The 19,372-nt window shown below is 37.9% G+C and overlaps 1 protein-coding gene across 1 annotated transcript in view; it reads right to left on the minus strand.

The window, feature by feature from the left end:
- asic2 (acid-sensing (proton-gated) ion channel 2) overlaps positions 1–19,372 on the minus strand; it is a 448,191-nt gene that overhangs the window by 226,273 nt on the left and 202,546 nt on the right. The window lies entirely within an intron of this gene.

Consider the following 19,372-nt stretch of genomic DNA (forward strand, 5'->3'; position numbering starts at 1 on the left):
GCAACCCAAGCAATTATGCATCGCCCAGAGCATTTCTGTGGTGAGCGACTACATATGCAGTCCTTTTATAAATACATATTTCATATCTTAATTCTATTTTGTTGTGGACTATTCCGGTAGCGTTGTGGCTTAATTTCTTTAGTTTACTTTTGTTTCCCAAGGCCACAGTAGTACAACATTCAATCACTGAATTACTCGGAGCGTTTCTTGAGTTAACAGCTCTAACATATCCTAACATACACACCAGCACCACATCACTTATCTAGGCTGCCTTGCTGTTCACTTACAATTTTTATTAATTAAACACATTTAATATCAGTTACTTGAATACTTTTGCTTAATTGGCAGCATCCATTTCCATAAAGATATGACTTTCTTCTGTGGAATGCAACAGAAGACACTTTGAATAATAAATCTTCTTTTATGTTCCACAGGAAAAAGAAAGTCATACAGGTTTGGAACAACATGAGGGTGAGTTCACCTTTCAAATGTTTGAGGTTGGTAAGATATTTTCATGTTTTTGAAAGAAGTCTGTCTCACCAAGGTTGCATTTATTTGATTAAAAACACAATAAAACAGCAATATTGTGAAATATGATTACTATTTAAAATAACTGTTTTCTATTTTAATGCATTTTAAAATGTAATTTACTCCTGTAATCAAAGCTGAATGTTCAGCATCATTACTCTAGTCTTCACTGTCACATGATCCATCAGAAATCATACTAATATGATGATTTGCTGCTCAAGAAACATTTACTTAATTCTTGATTGACTGATATTCAAAAGAATTGCATAGTTCTGGCATGAAACTCTAGATGGCACAGGCTGAGAGATCTATCTCATTTGTGAGCGATCACGTCTGCAGCGCGCTTTCAGAAACCCTCCACCTTCCCCAGCTCCACCTGTATAGATCTGCTACGGGGGTTAATTTATGTTTGTTCATGCATGTCTTACATGCTCACAGCAATGTATTGAATGTATTGCCAGTAGCAAGTCTCGGTACTTGCTCTGCAGCAGCAGCGTAGCAGATCTATTCTGCCAAGACCAAATAAATTTGATTTGATTTGCAAATATTGCAAATTGCATTATTCATTAGACCAATCTCTATTTCCATACAAATCAAATTGTATGTAGAGTTGTCATGACAGAACCACAATTATTTGAAATATATCTTTTATCTTGAAATATATATTTTGTAACATCTTTGTAATGTGTCCTTGGTGAATAAAAGTATTGACTTCTTTAAAAAAAAAAAACAACTAACAAACAAAAAACCTTTGACCCGATACTTTTAAATGGTAGCGAATAATGACTCAGTACTTTATACAAATCCAAACTCTTTTTGTTTGTCTTAATTACCCTTTATTGTTTTGAACAAGAGTCATTTTAAAAAATCCATTTGGAGAGGTGTATACTTGAGCAGAATGACTGAATGCGGTATGAGTGTGTATCTATGCTGGATGCAGTACAGTGAGTATGTGGGAGTGCGGTTGGTAGGATATAATGAGCAGTGTGAGTTCAGGACCCAAAACCCACCGTGAGGCATGAAGCTCACGGAACAGAGCCTGCTGTGAGCGTTGAGCTCTCTAATGAAGGAAAGACTACACCTTATGTAACTGTACCTGTGTGTGTGTGTTTGTTGTTGTAGAGGTGAGGTGCAGAAATGAGGGCTAATAATGCTGGGCACCTGTGTTCCATATAGGTCAGTTCACCCGGTGAAGAGCCTGGTAATGAGATTCGAATGATCAGAGTCTCACAGGAGCTTAAAGTTACACACACATAATGTACACACAGTAATGTGCAGGTCAGAGGTCACTGCTTGTTTATACATGTGCACTTGAAAACACCAACAAAAAGTAAAGTAGCTTGGTCTACCAGAGTGGATCCCAAGTGCTTTTCCAACATAAAACAAACAAATCTGGAAACACTTTATAATAAGGTTCTGCAACTTGGTTAATTCAATAGCTAACATGAAACAACAATGAACAACACTATACTGTAATTTATTAATCTTGGTTAATGTTGAGTTATATAAAAAGAAATACATTTGAACATTTCAAGATTTATAAGTTAATATGAGTTTCTGTAACAAGCATGAATGAACTATGAACAAGCATGTGCATATTAAAGGTGCCATAGAACTGAAAATTGAATTTACCTCGGCATAGTTGAATAACAAGAGTTCAGTACATGAAAATGACATACAGTGTGTCTCAAACACCATTGTTTCCTCCTTCTTATATAAATCTCATTTGTTTAAAAGACCTCCAAAGAACAGGCGAATCTCAACATAACACCGACTGTTACGTAACAGTCGGGATCATTAATATGTACGACCCCAATATTTGCATATGCCAGCTCATGTTCAAGGCATTAGACAAGCCAGTATTAACGTCTGGATCTGTGCACAGCTGAATCATCAGACTAGGTAAGCAAGAACAATAGTGAAAAATGGCAGATGGAGCGATAATAACTGACATGATTCATGATAAAATGATATTTTTAGTGATATTTGTAAATTGTCTTTCTAAATGTTTTGTTAGCATTTTGCTAATTTACTGTTAAATGTGGTTAAAGTTACCATTGTTTCTTACTGTATTCATGGAGACAAGAGCTGTTGCTATTTTCATTATTAAACACTTGCAGTCTGTATAATACATAAACACAACTTCATTCTTTATAAATCTCTCCAACAGTGTAGCATTAGCCGTTAGCCACAGAGCATATAGCCTCCAACTCATTCAGAATCAAATGTAAACATCCAAATAAATACCATACTTACATGATCAGATGCATGCATGCAGCATGCATGACGAACATTTTGTTAAGATCCATTTTGAGGGTTATATTAGCTGTGTGAACTTTGTTTATGCAATGTTACAAGCTCGGGGGTGGGGAGCGCGAGGATTTAAAGGGGAAGCATCCTGAATCGGCAAATATTTAATGATGCCCCAAAATAGGCAGTTACAAAAATGTATAAAAAAAAAAATCTATGGTGTATTTTGAGCTGAAACTTCACAGACACATTCAGTGGACACCTTAGACATATATTACATCTTGTGAAAAAGCATTCTAGGGCACCTTTAAATTAACATTAACATAACATTAATAATGTAAAAAAAGTTTTCATTTTTTATACATTAACTAATGAGTTGAACCTTATTTTAAAGTGTTACCCAAAATTCTAACATATGAAATTGTTGAATTTTATGGAATTGTAATGTATTAATATTAATAATTAACTGCACAAACCCAACCACATGACATGCAAAATTATTGAAACTCAAGTTGAAGTAAACTATTTTGTAAATGCAGCAGAACATTTAAACATCCTTTACAAAGCAGAGATTATTTTATATTAAATAAAACATCACTAACAGGTAAAGTAAATATTGAATATATAAGCTAATATAGTTCATATATTCAGTGAAATGCTGAATGAAATGAAGTGAAATGAAATGTTGTGGACACTAAATGACTTGTCTGAGGTAAATGTAATGCTATGAAATATTATTCTCAGTATTCTCTGGTGAAGAGATTACATGTAAACATATCTATGCATAGATCATTCTTCTTCTTCTTCTTTTTGCACTTTTTCCTGTTGTGGTGGTTAGAAAACAGTGTTGTATTACCGCGTGCACCCCATGTGGATTGGAGTGTGGATTGCCTGTGAGGCTGTGACTGACTCTATTCGTCATCTGACTGTATGCACCGAACCGTACCGTGACAGTTGAGGATGAATACATGTACCCTTACACCCCTAATATACAATAGGGTCTGTAGAAAGAAAAACATAAATAGTAATGAACGCCCAAATATCAAATGTCACAGATGTATATTTACTGAGTAATCCACTCTTTTGTAGAAGGGGGGTCAAAATGACAATTTTCACCTGAGATTTGAAGCTAATTTACAGGGGTTTAAAAATGAAAGATGGCAGCATCATTTTATTTTTACACAGAGATTGGTAGGTCTATTCGTAAAATCTGCTAACTTTAGCAATCTTTGTTTCATTATATGCCAACAGTGACAGTTCAAATAGGGTGAAAAGCATTTCTTTTGTTTTTTGCCTCAAGTTTGCATGCCTGTAACTCAAGAAGTATTAAATATATCTTAATATCCTCTGGTTTCTGGTTCTTAACAAACTTTCCTTTTGGTATCTTCATTTTAAAGGCCAATCGCAGAGATATGGAGATCTTAATGTGGCTCCATGAGTAAATTTGTAAATTGTACACAATTTCAGTGGTCAAAAACCAAATGCGGGTCACTTTGCATACTTTTTTTGTTTTAAAGAGGAATATCTGAAGAACAAATAATGTTGAAACTAGAAATGTATCTTGTGTTTTTCTATCATCTCAATTGCATAGAACAAACCTGAGTGCCACAAATACTCCTTTTCCAAAGTTTGCATGCCTGCAACTTTAAAAGTATTCAAGATATCTTAATATCCTTCTAGATTCTCATTCTTAATAAACTTTCCTTTTTAAAGTATCAGCTGTCAGCAAAGTGACCCACATTTGGTTATTGACCACTGAAAAGTGTACAATTTACAAATTTATTCATGGAGCCACATTAAGATCACCATATCTCTGGGATTGAACCATTGTGGGCCTTTAAAATGAAGAAACCCAAAGGAAAGTTTGTTAAGAACCAGAATCTAAAAGACTATTAAGATATCTTTAATACTTCTTGAGTTACAGGCATGCAAAATTGAGGCAAAAAAAAACACAAGTATTGCTTTTTGCCATATTTGAACTGTCACTGTTGGCATATAATGCAACAAAGATAGCTAAAGTCAACAGATTTTACTAATAGACCTACCAATCTCTGTGTAAAAATAATTTTAAAAAAAATTATGCTGCCGTCTTTATAAAGTCAGTTTTACACCCCTCTAATTTGGCTCCAAATCTCAGGTGAAAATTGTCATTTTGACCCCCTCTACAAAATAGTGAGTTACTCAGTAAATACACATCTGTGACATTTAATATTTTGATTTTCATCACTATTTATGTTTGTATTTCTACAGAAAAAATATTAACAAAATCAAAAATTTCAGCCAGGGACCTCTGGTTGATTTGACACGGAATGACCCAATATTCCTTTGAGATTTATTTTGCTGTACTAATTGTTCTTTTATTATTTGTCAGAACAAGCCTGTGACCTATTTTCTATCAGACCTATCAGATGAAAACCACCGGTCCAATATTTTCACTTTTTTTGTACAGGACATAAATATATTTACAAGAGAGAATGAATTATTGTTTGACCAGGGGGCCAAGACATGCAACACGAGAACACTTAAGGGGCAGAGCGAGGGCATTGAAACGGGATTTAGCAGCTTGAAGAAAATAGATGTGAAATTGAGCACAGTAGCAGACAGGAGTTTGGGTCAGAGGACAGATAAATACAAGACACAAACAGACAAAAAGTGCAGTGACAGTGCTGATATTACGTGCAAGAAATCATAAATATAGACATAATCAAGTGTAGAATGTTTCAGCCTATCCTCTGTGCTAATCTCCAGTCATCTCTTCAACATAGGACACAGAAACACACACAAATCTTTCACAATGCAAATCTCTTCACTTTCGCTATTTTGCCATCCATAAAGGGTAGAGGCGCTCACATAAGAGCACTTAAAACGTCTAACTACCTCTAAAACAGAGCAGGGGTGTTTTACAATATTTTTAAACTCCCATCCTGAGGGTCCTTTGGAAACAGCTGACGCACAGCATTCTGCCAGCATGCCATTTAAGTAGCACTTGATGAAGGGAGTTCAGCTCTAGAGTCGAGCTCTGCTGTGACACAAGAACAGCACATTGAACTGAACGTGACAAATGTTCGGCAATCTTTTTTTCTCATAACAACCAGACCTCTCCTTCTCTCTCTCTCACTCTTGATTCCTGCATATCCTCTCTCTCTGAGGACAGATACACTTTACCCTGCTCCAAATCCAGTCCTAATCCTGCTGTCTGAACAGGGTTTTAACATCAGCGTAATGGGATCCTCTTACAAACCAGTTGTACACCCAAACACTGTCTTAATGCACAGCACTCCGGCTATCACATACTTCAGCTCATTTGTATGATTCAGAGTGGCTGTGTTTATAATTACACAAATGAAAAATGACTCCAAACGATGTGGCGCAGACAGTCATTTGTGCTGATGAAACTCAACTGTGAGAGTTTTTATATTACATGGATCATCTGGGCTCAGCACTGATTTGAGATCAGGCCAAGCATGCTGTGCAGGTTACAGAGATGCATGTTGCCTAGCGGTTTGTAATTAGTTGTTAGAAGGAAACGTAGTGTGTGGACATCAGTCAATAAGCTCACATGTAACCTGCATGACGTTGACGAGTCTTTTTGTCCATAAAATTTTGTCTAAAACAGCAATGATCCAGAAGAAAGAAAGCCATACATGTGAGGAACAACATGAGGCTGAGTAAATGATGACAGAATTTTCCTTTTTGAACTATCCTTTTGTTACAACCACGCCTGTCCCGGACTCCGTTTCCCAGTATGCCATCCCTGGATTCCCTGCACCTGTTGTTATCGTCAGCACTCCCTTTAAGTTGGACTCCCTTGTCCATTCTGTCTCCGTTTGAATAAATACCCTGCTCTGTTGAAGTCCGTGAATGCCTCATCTCTGCCATAACCTCACATTGTAACAGAAGAACGGACCACACTGATGGACTTCAACAAGCTGAAATGGGTATCTTCCTCGTTCCCGTGCCCTCAGAGAACTACCAGCGTCTGCCTCCCAGCAAGGAGCTCTCTTCAGTGGTGGATCATCTATGGGGATTTCGGCAGGACGGTCGCGGGCTGGAGAGGTATGTGGAGGAATTTTCTGAGCTTGCTTACTTGGTGAACTGGCCAGATGCCCCGCTTAAAGCTTGTTTTCTGGTGGGTCTGGATGAGGGCACGATTCGCTTTAGTGAACCTGCATGGTTTTTTTTTCCCTAGTCGAGACTATTAATCTGATTATATTTTTGAATGGTTCTGATTTAGAAATTGAAATGGTTCATAAAAAAATCATGTTCTCTTCATTCAGTCCCCGCAGAAATACAAGCGGCCTGACCAGTTCGCTAACCGCCAGTTTCCCCCACATACCCCTCCAGTGGGTATTCCCCTGGTGTCCTGCCCGCCCAAAAAGAGATCCACTGCAAAGCCAAGACGGCCAAAGAGAGTGGCCGCTGTCTCACCCAAGTCTCCAGTGAATTCTGCCTCCGAGCAGCCCCAGTCTCCAGTGAATTCTGCCACTACGCAGCCCAAGTCGCCAGTGTGTAGATTAAATGACTGGCTTATTGACTTTTGGACAGAGCCAGTATCTCCAGTTGCCTATGAGTCCGCTCCAGCTGCCCATGAGTCTGCTCCAGTTTTCCCCGAGCCAGCTCCAGCAGCCCATGAGCCCGCTCCAGCAGCCTACGAGCCCGCTCCAGCCTCCCACGAGCCCATTCCAGCCCACGAGCCCACTCCATTCCACGAGACCTTCATGCCCCCCCTAAATCTCCTGAATTTTTTTTTTTGGGGGAGGCCATGTACCCGTGGGTGGAACACATGTGGGTGGGGCTCAGGATCCGCCATGGCCGCCCGTAACTCCTGACCCGCCATGACGGCCTGAGCTCCTAGACCTGCCCTGGAGACCTCTGTACCAGTCTGCACCTTGCCTTGCCTTGCCTTACATCTTAGGCGCGAGGACGCGCCTACCGGAGAGGGGGAGGTAATGTTACAATCACGCCTGTCCCGGACTCTGTTTCCCAGTATCCTCCCTGTTCATCACCTGTCTGCACTTCCCTCATCAGCCTTCCCGCCATCCCTGGATTCCCTGCACCTGTTGTCATCGTCAGCACTCCCTTTAAGTTGGACTCACTCCTTGCACTCCCTGTCCATTCTTATTGTTTAGTTAGATGTGTTTTTGGTTGTTCTGTCTCCTTCATTTGAATAAATGCCCTGCTCTGTTGAAGTCTGTGAATGCCTCATCTCTGCCACAACCTCATATTGTAACACCTTTATATAGCTACATTCTGTTACAAATGTTGTTGCAAGTAATCATTTTGTGTCAAATATTGCCTCTGGAGTATTTATTTCAAATGAACTTTAACTTGTGTATTGTCTCTGTATAATGAAACACAAATAAGTCCAATTGGCTGGAAAAACCATGCTGTGCTGGTCAAACAAACAGAGCAATTGTCTTGCATTTATATATCTCATACAGTCTGCCATATATGATTATATATGCACTTTATACTACTGTTCAAAAGTTTGAGGTCAGTAAGTGTTTCTTAAGAAATTGATACTTTTATTCAGCAAGGAAGCATTACATTGATCAAAAGTGACTGTAAAGACATTTGGAGTATCACAATATATTTATATTTCAAACAAATGCTGTTCTTTTGAACTTTCAATTCATCAAAGAACCCTAAAAAATCATCACAGTTTCACAAAAGTATTAAGCAGCACAACTGATTTCAATATTGACAATAATAAGAAATGTTTCTTGAGCAGCAATTTCTGAAGGATCATGTGACACTGAAGACACATTAGGGTTTCAAAATGAATCAGAAGGACTTATAATCCAAAATGCAATCATAAACTGTAAAATTCATTCCATAAAGTGACCATATGTACATTTTGCTAACAGCTTTGCAGAAGGACACTTCATAAAAAGATTCAGTAGCACTTAATATTAGAGTCCTGTTCCCCATGTACATACGATAACTAGGTACTAACCCTAAACCTAACCTTAACCACTGTTTAGTGACCTTATATTACCCAGTATATTCTTAGGTAATTACTCTGTAAGTACACATAGTGTAGAATAAAGTGCAATCAAAGATTCTGTTGCTCACTACAGCATGTGGGCTGATATCCAGAAGTTTGCTGGTTTGATCCATACCAGGAGCGAGCCATAAAGCACCAGCAGTGGGCCCTTGAGTGAGGCACTTATCCTGCAGTTGCTCCAGGGGGATTGTTCCTGTAATAAGTGAACTCTTATGTGCTTTGGATAAAAGTGTGTGTTAAATTATTGCTGGCATACTAGGGGCTACAGCTCTGTGCTCAACAAGTTGCTAGTGGATGTCAGTCTGATTTCACAGCTGCACAGGTGCTTAACTAGTATTAATACCCCCTACAATTTGTTTTCATGGGGACTGAGTATCACATCTATGATGACCCTGCTTTTATATTGAGACAGGAGTTTCAGAAAAGCAAGATGGAGGGGTCTTTACCGGGAACAATAGCGTGTTTACTTCAGACAGATGTACTGTTGCACCTTAATGGGCTGGTTGAAAAGAGCAGACAACAGCCATCCACACAGAGCCGGAGAGTGAGAGATGGGCTTCAGTGTCACTCTCTGTCAGCCAGAGCAGCTGGAATCAGGCCACCTGACAGCACTGCCAGCTAGAAGGATGGAAAATTTTTGCATCTTTCTCCTGTGGTCCAAGTGAACAAATTGCGTTTTCATACTTTCCTCTGCAACTCAAATTAAGGATGCGTAAGACTATATTCCAAGTATTAGTCTGTGGGTTGTCTCAACCAATGGTAGTCTTAAGGAAACCATGCATAATTAGGTTGATTTCCGGTTTGTAAGACTCCAGTCTGACACTTTTCTTAGCAGATATGTTCTTGCACTCAAAAGCAACTATACTTTATAGGAGTGGAACAGTATGGTTTTCTAAAGTAGAACTATTGTTAACTTGGAGAAAAAAGAAAAAAAAAAAAAAAAGAAAAAAAAACAGCATGATATGTGACATAATGGCCAAAGATGTGCTTTAAAGGGAATGATCAACTTTTTGAGGGTGTTTTTCCATGTAGCGGTGTAACAACCAAAGCAGAGAACACCAATTTAAGTACCACTTTTAAAATATCAAAACAACAACAACAACTAATTTAAATAAACTAGGCAAGCTTCTTGAATGACATAATGACCATCATCATCCATCCCTAATCACAACATGTGACAAACTCTGAGTCTCAGTAAAATATTACTAATAAATATATGGCTGCATCCGAAAACTGGAAAATGCTGCTTTCGGAGGATGCATTCCAAGGTAGGAAGGCATCAAGGCATGTCCAAAGCTTCCAAACAGTTCTACTTTCTCACTTTCTTCTACTTTGCTGTCTCATCCTATTGATTTTTTTAAGGCAGCGTAGATGTATCCTTCGCTGCCTTTGATATCCCACAATCCTGTGCTTTCTATTCTGTTACAGTTGAGCAAAAAAATTTAGATTGGCATCTGAAAGTTGTGGTTTGTGGTCAGTTTGTGTGTAAATGTCCAATTTTGACCATTGTTTTCCACTTTTGATATTTCTAGCGAGAAATTACTATTGTAGAACTTAAATATTTGCTTAGTTATCACCAAAGCTCACGCTATTTTGCAGTAGATCATTAAACCGTTACGCTGCCTCAGAAGTCTGTCCTTAATCAGTTTTGTGAGGTGCCTTCATGTGCAAACACTGCCTGCAAAGTCATTGCCTGATAAGGCAGCTGCATCCTATGTCTGATAGTCAAGTTTACTTTATACCGGCCTGAGAATCATTCGGTGGCCGAGAGAGCTCAACACGCTACAACTGAAGAAAACACCAGCAAATTAAGAAAACATCACCAGTTTGACAACACATGTGCTGCAAATACTCACAACGCAACCAATTACAGAAATTCTCAGCAAATACTCACAACATGCATACGATCAGTATGTTAAAATAAAAAACTCACCTTTCAGTTCATCGACAACACCACTGGGGAGTAGACATTGAAAAATAAGTATGTCCCAACCATGTTTGTCACTTGGGGTCTCCTTGAAACATTTCTGTGCTATTTGCTGCACGTTTCTGTATTTGGTTGCGTTGTTGTCAAACTGATGAAGATTTGCTAGTGTTTTTTCTATTTGCATGTATTTTCTTCAGTTGCAGCACATTGAGCTCTCTAGGCCGCCGTAGGGAATGATATTCCATGCTAATACTCCACAATCCCGTGTGTTTTCAATCAGCTGCTTAGGATCAGAACTAGTGATGCCAATTAAAAAAATGAATCACTTTTGGTCTAATTTGTCAGAGTGTTTTGTAACTGTACTCCAGTACTTATGAAAGGCTAGAAGCGTCCCGGTTGCATGTTTCCTTTATTTACCAACATATTAATGCTTGTGCAGTATGACACTCAATGGCACAACGAAATTAAGAGGCTGATGAAAGTGTGAAACGTGAAATGAGCATAAGAACCATGCAATGAGCAGAATTCCCTGTGGAGTTCAATAAGGTTTGAGTTGTTGAGAATGGGGGTGTGTGTTTGTGTGTGTGTGTGTGTGTGTGTTCTGACATATATTACATCGTGGGGACCAAATGGCCCCACAATGTAATAAAAACCTGAGATCACCTACATTGTGGGGTCCAGCCAGCGGTCCCCACGAGGGAAATGGATTAATAAACATACTAAAAGATGTTTTTTTGAAAATGTAAAAATGCAGAATGTTTCCTGTGATGGTTAGGTTTAGGTTTAGGGATAGGGGTAGGGTAGGGGGATAGGAAGTACGGTTTGTACAGTATAAAAACCATTACGCCTATGGAGAGACCCCACTAAGATAGGTGCGCCTGTGTGTGTGTGTGTGTGTGTGTGTGTGTGTGTGTGTGTGTGTGTGTGTGTGTGTGTGTGTGTGTGTGTGTGTGTGTGTGTGTGTGTGTGTGTGTGTGTGTGTGTGTGTGTGTGTGTGTGTGTGTGTGTGTGTGTGTCAGCAATGATGGTCAGTAGATGGTGTTCTGGACGTGGTGAAGGTGGCCATTGTCACGCTTTAATTGGATGTGCTGGCAGATGATAGGGTCAGAGCCAGAGGACGCCCATGTGTGACAACAGGAAAGCAGACCTGTGGCAGCACAGCTCTCAACACAGAACAAGCCCAACTCACTTGCTATTGTCTGACAGGAAGAGAGAGAGATAGAAAGAAAGAAAGAAAAAAAGCCTGGCATTTTTCACAAGTAACAAATATTAAAAGTGTTTAATATGCCTACTCACACTTGGCCTGAAAGGAGTTTAATTTAATTAAATTCAGTTCAATTCAATGTTAAACTATAGCACTTTGTACACTCTATATCACCCGGAAGCAGCTACAAAGAGCACTGCCTGAATAAACCCCCAATGAGCAAGCCAAAGGCGAGAGTGGAAAAGATGTTTATGTAGATGAGGAAGAAACCATGTTAGGAAAAAAGCATGCAAACATGCACAAATGGTGATTTGAACAAATGTATTCCAAAATTATATTAATAAAATATTGACTAAATTATTAGTGGGAGCTAACCTCTGGATGGCCATCCTAAGTATGTCTATATGAAGTAAAGGTTCAATAAAAGTAATGGTAACACTTTAGAGTAGGGTTTAATTCATAAGCATTAGCCTAGTTAATGCATTAGGAATCATAAAATAGCTATGGCAACAATACAATTTTTACAGCATTATTAATCTAGGTTAATGTTAATTTATAAATATACCATTATTTATTGTTAATTTATGTAACAAATATTTATACAACTTAAAATGTCAAGTCTAAGCATTAGTAACTTACAATTTTTTACCTAGAATAACACATGCTGTAAATGAATTATTTCAGTCATAACGCCTAACTGTATAATAATTAGAAATGTTAATTGAGTAGCAATTCAGCATATTCGACTGATTTCATGTGAGATCGAATGAGATCATGTGACAATGAAGACTGAAGTAATGGCTGTTATGTATGACTAAATAGCTAATATGTTTCTATTAAAAACATATTAGAATAAAATGTATTTTATCTTTTTTTGAATGTTATTTTATATCTATCTAATTAAAATGTAATAATATTTCACAATATCACCGTTTTACTGCATTTTTTATCAAATAATGCAGCCTCGGTGAGCATAAGAGATTTTTTTCTGAGGAAAAAAAAAAAAAAAAAAAAAAAACTTCTGAATGGTAAGCATCCCAGTAAACTCCTAACACATTTTTTGGGACATTTTGTCATTCGCTTCTATTTCTATCTCTCGGGTTTGCTTTGATTGTTTTGGATTGTACTACTGTATATTTAAATATTTCAGTTGGGGATCATTTCTTTAATATTGTCTTTTTTGGTAATAAATAGTTTACCTTTCCTGTCACGTTTTTCTGACGGAAATGGTGGTAAACATACCCATGTCACATGTCATCATAGCCAGTGAGAAAAAATTGGCTCCTGCAATTTTTGTAAAATACAAAATACATATGTAAATGACATGTCCACAGTCAGGTAACCAGTGCAGCGATAATAACATTTCACTAAAATGATCATTTTTTTTAGTACCTGTTTTTCCAGCTGATACTGTATGTTCTGAACAAGCTGCAGTTTATTTATGGAGACACTGGTGTATCCAGCCTTGATTTTATCAATAACATTTCTGCATTTCGAACCTTCTATAATCTATCAAAATGGTGGAAGCATGATGTTCTCAGAATTTAAACCTTGACCAAGACATCAAAAATCAGTATGGCTGAACAAATACACAATCAAATCATGCTCTTGTGTTTGTTTGTATGATGTTCTGTTCCCTTTTACCCTCATTCTGTCTTGCATTCTTTTATTCTTTGAATACGAAAGAGTGCGTTTAATCTGCTCTGCTGCCATCAAACATCTGTCCATCTCTAGCAGCGCTCAAAAAGCCACGCTGATTTGAAGACATCTGAAAGGGTGCTGTAAGCACATGAAACAGTCCAAAGCAACGCTGTGCCGAAATGTCTCTGAACTCCCTGTGATCAAAGAGTCACTGCGCAACTAGGAAAACAGAACCTAATGAAGCTGCTCGACCCGCTCCAAAAAAGGGGAAATGAAAGCTGGAGGAACAGCATGTTTGTGAAGGTACCCGATGGTCAATAAAGCAATAAAAGGATTTTTAAGAGGAACTTGGGTCTGTAATAGTGGCTTGGGTTTCTGATTAATTACTAATACTGCACTACAACAAAACTGAAAAAAAAAAAAAAAATGTTCTCCATAATGTTCCTCATATTGATTTTGGAACGACATGAAATCAAATCAATCCAGCTTGCAATATATTTGAAAGATGATTTAAAGAAAACAGCCAAGTGCACTTTCAATAGCTTACCTAAAGTACATTAATCGTAAGAGGTTTGTCAGGACCAAACATACTACTCCAATCTAAGATATGAATTGAAATAAAACTCACCTTGAAAATAATATGACATTGAATCAATGGAAAAATTCTTTATATTTTCAATCTGCGACCAATTCACTACTAAGAGCATATTGCAGTTATTTGGCAATACAAGCAATGCCAACCCACTTCCCTGACCATAAAACACTTCACTATAGCGAGTTTTTAAAAATACAGCAAACCTTGTAACATGAAAGCAACTCTTGGGGAAAAAAAAAAAACTTTTTCAAAAACTGTTGATACTGTATTTGGTTAAAAGCTCATTTGAAGCTTCTATACAACATTTGTTTTCAATATACTCTCTGAATGCTTACACTGCGTTCCAAAATATTAGCAAGAGACAATAAACATTCAGATTTTAGTTTTTATAAGAAAATGTTTGTTTGTTTATTTATCCATGTCTTTTTAGATAACTGGTATCAATCTCAGACAAAATAATTTGTCAGATCCATGGAAACCCTACTTAGAGGTTGTTCCACATTATTAAGCAAGTCACAGTTCTCATGCAATATGGAGAGGAAGAAAGATCTTTCTGAAGATGAAAAGCATGAAATGGTGCAATATTGTGCAAAAGGCATGAAAACAACTAATATTGTGTGAAACTGAATGGAGATTAGCGAATTATCATAAGATTTGTGAGTGATTTAGAGCACAGCAGAACTCGGTCAGATAAAGGCTTATTAATGAAAGTTCCTGTCAAAAACATGTATTGTATTAAAAGGGCAGCTATAAAAAAGCCAGTGCTGAGCAGCAAACAGGTATTTGAAGCTGCTGGTGTCTCTGGAGCCTTGAGAAGCTCACCATGCAGGCTGGCAGTTGTTTGTAAAGATGCATTTCAGACACCACTAACCAAAACTCACAAAGAGAAACATTTACAGTGGGTTTAGAAATACATGAAGACTCATTTTTAAATAGTTTTATTCACTGAATAATGCCGTACTACAATGAATGGTCTAAATAGATGGATTTCTGGATGGTTGGTGAATGGCCACCACGTTCCAACAAGACTGCGACATCAGCAAGGAGCTGGTGGGTGATGATTTGGGCTGGAATATTGGGAAGTGAGATGGAGGGTATTAAAATGACTTTTGCAAGATATGTGAAGTTCATAACTGGCCATTTTCAGCTATGGTATAAAAAGGAGGATAGTGCATAGTACAATGCACTATGCGCTATCCCATGCTGCAAAAAACACCATAGCAATAAAACTGTTTGTATTTCTACACCCACTGTAAATGTTTCTCTTTGTTAGTTTTGGTTTGTGGTGTCTAAAATGCATTTTTACGCACAACTGCCAGCCAGCATGGTGAGGTTCTCAAGACTCCAGAGACACCAGCAGCTTCAAATACCTGTTTGCTGCTCAACACTGGCTTTTTTTTAATAGCTGCCCTTTTAATACAATACATTTTTTTGATAGGAACTTTCATTAATAAGCCTTTATCTGACCGAGTTCTGCTGTGCTCTAAATCACTCACAAATCTTATGATAATTCGATAATCTCCATTCAGTTTCACACAATATTAGTTGTTTTCATGCCTTTTGCACAACATTGCATGATTTCATGCTTTTCATCTTCAGAAAGATCTTTCTTCTTCCCCATATTGCATGAGAACCGTAACTTGCTTAATAATGTGAAACAACCTCTAAGTAGGGTTTCCATAGATCTGGCAAATTATTTTGTCTGAGGTTGATACCAGTTATCTAAAAAGACATGGATAAATAAACAAACAAACATTTTCTTAGAAAAACTAAAATCTGAATGTTTATTGTACTGAAATCTTACTGATATGTCAATTGCATAATAATTTGGAACGCAGTGTATGAATCTGGGGCCGTATTCACAAAACATTTTATCTCAGCACTAAGAGTTCTCCTAAATAGCAGTAAACGTTCTTAGCTAAGAGTTTTCTCTTAAAACCTATTCACAAAGCTGCTGAGACCAACTTTTCCTAAGGAATAGACTGAAGTCTCAAGCTAAGAGTAAGGGCGGGGTTGACCTCGTTGCTATGGAGTAAACACACAGTGATTGGCTGATGGGGGAGGAGTCAGCGATTTAATCATAGAAATATTGTAGAATGAGGTGTCATGTTTCCATATTCAAATAATGGTTTTAAAATACAAATGTTGCCCTATTCAAATAAATATTTTTAATAAAAATGTAGCCATATTCAAATAAAGGTTTTAAAATGTAGGCTACATGTCACTAAAACTAATTAAAATATATACAATTAATTGTCCGCCTCTTGGATGTCTGCATCTCAAGAGAATGCAAAATTCAAGCGACAAATGTTGTTTTATAAACAAAGTTTGGGAGAAACACATTCAAACGGTCTTTCTAATCAGCTCTAGAGGAGGTATATATACACAGACGAGAGCCGACTCACCTATAGTTACTTCGTCAGTTTTCTGTATCCCTCCGCCAACCCCACCCTCACGGCTGGGTATATGGGGAGAACTTTGGGTTTGGGCTAAATTCCAAGCTCGGAGCCCTCGATCCCAATGGACAGCACACCAAATACGCTTATTAATTTTTTTTTTTTTTTAGTCTATTCAATCATTTGTAAATGTGAACTCATGAAAACCACTGCCACATGTACTCAGACAATATTTATTTATTTGTTAAAGATATGTTATTTTTGGCATATCAAAATCTATATTCAAATATATAAATCAAAATGTATTGCATTTATGAAGAAAAGGTTCAGCACCCAAGGCTCTATCGCTTTTGCCTCAATGGTGTTCAGTGTCTTTGGGTGAATTAGGACTGTTTGTGATTTGAGTCCTCTTGACTACTCCTAACGTTTCACAGACTTAGGAGCTAGTTTTAGTGCTAAAATGCCTTGTGAAATACTTTTAGAGCAAACATTTAGGACTCCTAAAATTAGGACTGACACGCCCATTATTTTTAAGAGTTTCTCCTAAATCGGTAAGTTAGGAGCTAATTTTAGCCTTAAGATGTTTTGTGAATACGGCCCCAGTTTTCTAAACATCTCTAACAGGATTGAAAAGGGTAGTAAATGGAATCTCTGGGAAGATGCTCTCTCCATTGTGATACTAAACACAATTTGTTTCAAATCGCTAGTAATAATGTATACAATCTGAATGCCATCTGTATGAATTGCCATTCTGCATGTAAACACACATATGTGGTCACGGGGGTCTCTGAGCGAGCGGTCGAATGCTGTACGTGCCTGACAGCGGCTTCTTTATTGCTGTATTGGACAATTTGTCTTCAAACAGAACATATAAAGCAATAACAGCCATGTGATAGAGGAACACAATGCCTAGGGGTGAATTTGGAGCCCAAGTGTGTGTTCGTGTGTGTTTTTCTATCATCAGCATGCTCATACTATTAGGTCCTTAGGTGGAAAACCCACTTATGACAGAGTACAGTAATAACATCTGCAGCAGCCAAATACTATTAAGGGTTTGAGTGTGTGCAATCATTGATATCCCTCATGTTTCGGCACTTGACAGTTATGCCCTCTATCAGAGGGCCGTTCCACCGACAGCATAAATATAATACTACATTAAATCATGTGAAAATATTACAAAAATGAATTAATTTGCAGCCTCCGCCTTTATATACAAAAGCACACCTGCCCACCCTGCCATCTCTCTGACTGTGCTATATAAATCCTGAGGACGATCTGGCCATTTTATCAGGGGATGAGGTGAAATTAGTGTCTGCAAGCATTGCACTTTCAGAGTGATTGGTGGCTTCTGCTGCCCAATGTATTACTAACACAAACAGACTATTTCCTCTATACAAAATTCATTTCCCTGCATCATTAGTGCACATACACACACACACTCCTGGACTGATACAAACATTGATTGGCAATTAACTCCCTCATTTGTGCCTGGAAAGCGTGTTTACCACCAGTTGATAGTTACTAGGAATAGGAATATAGGAATGTGAACCCTATGCATTTACCTGGATTTTTGCATAAATTGGTCTTACAATTTGACCTGAAGTGAAGTCGCAAGCATGAATACAGCTTAAAGTCAACACGAAAATTAACAGCTATTATTTGTTATGGAATATTGTAGTGTTTACTTTAAATTATCAATGATAAATGATTATTCCTGAATTCCTAATCAAAGTCAAGCCCCTACCATTTCTTCTCATTCGAGAAGCTGTTTCAATATCACAATAGAGAGAAAAAAAGATGTTCATGCTGACTTTAAACAAACAAACAAACAATGCAACAACAATGTGTAAACATTCTCAGTGCAGAGTGGACAAACTCTCCACACTAATGATTCCTCCAAAAGCTATTCAGAGTAAGAGGTCAGCGAACCTGGAGGAGCCCAAACAATGAAGCTCTATGAAAACGCTCCCTCATTTTGAGTTTGATCTTCACAGGAAGCATAGTCTGAAGAGAGATCTCACAATTGTTGACTTGCTTACAGCTGTCAATCATCAGTTCACAGTAAGATAAATAAACAAAGAAAGGTCAGCACTGTTTTTAGTCTCTCAAGAAGTGGGCGTCCTGCAAAGATGACTGCACTGAATTCGAATGATGCAACAGGACAATGACCCAAAGCACAGGAGGAAACTGAGAACAAAAGAGCTTCAGCTAAAGGAGCGGTCCAGACAGAGTTTGTTGACCTGATTGAGATGCTTTGGCATGACTTCAAGAGGGCAATTCACACCAAACATCCCTAGAATATTGCTAAACTGAAGCACTTTTGTGAACAGATGGGTGCAAAATGTACTGCTTTTGCAGGCCTGCTCTACAAGCAAATACAAGTGTTTGCATACTTTCCCACCCTGCAGTGTGAAAAAAAGACATCAGCACACTGTGTTTGTCTATTGTTATCAAATTTTATGACCAATTTATGCAGAAATACATGATACATCAAACTGTTCACATACTTTTTCTGTACTTTACAATGTGTTATATGCTGTGTACAACATGAGCAAGCAATGCGATGAGATAAAACTAGAAAGCACTTCTCGACATGTTGCTTGCTTGCATTGTATAATGAGTAGCACAGTTCAGAAAGGTCTGGAAAGCAAATGCATTACTCCCAAAGATCTGTAGAATAACAGAATAATTTAATGGCTAATGTTTAATGTTGTCAGAATAGTGAAAACACTGAAAGCATGAGAGGTGAGAAACATGACCTTCCTCATCCTGCATTGGGCAGGTGCTTGGCCAGAATACTGAAAACACACGTCCAAGCACATTT

Source organism: Chanodichthys erythropterus, chromosome 3 (genome assembly GCF_024489055.1).
Source record: "Chanodichthys erythropterus isolate Z2021 chromosome 3, ASM2448905v1, whole genome shotgun sequence".
NCBI classification, from domain to species: Eukaryota; Metazoa; Chordata; class Actinopteri; order Cypriniformes; family Xenocyprididae; genus Chanodichthys; species Chanodichthys erythropterus.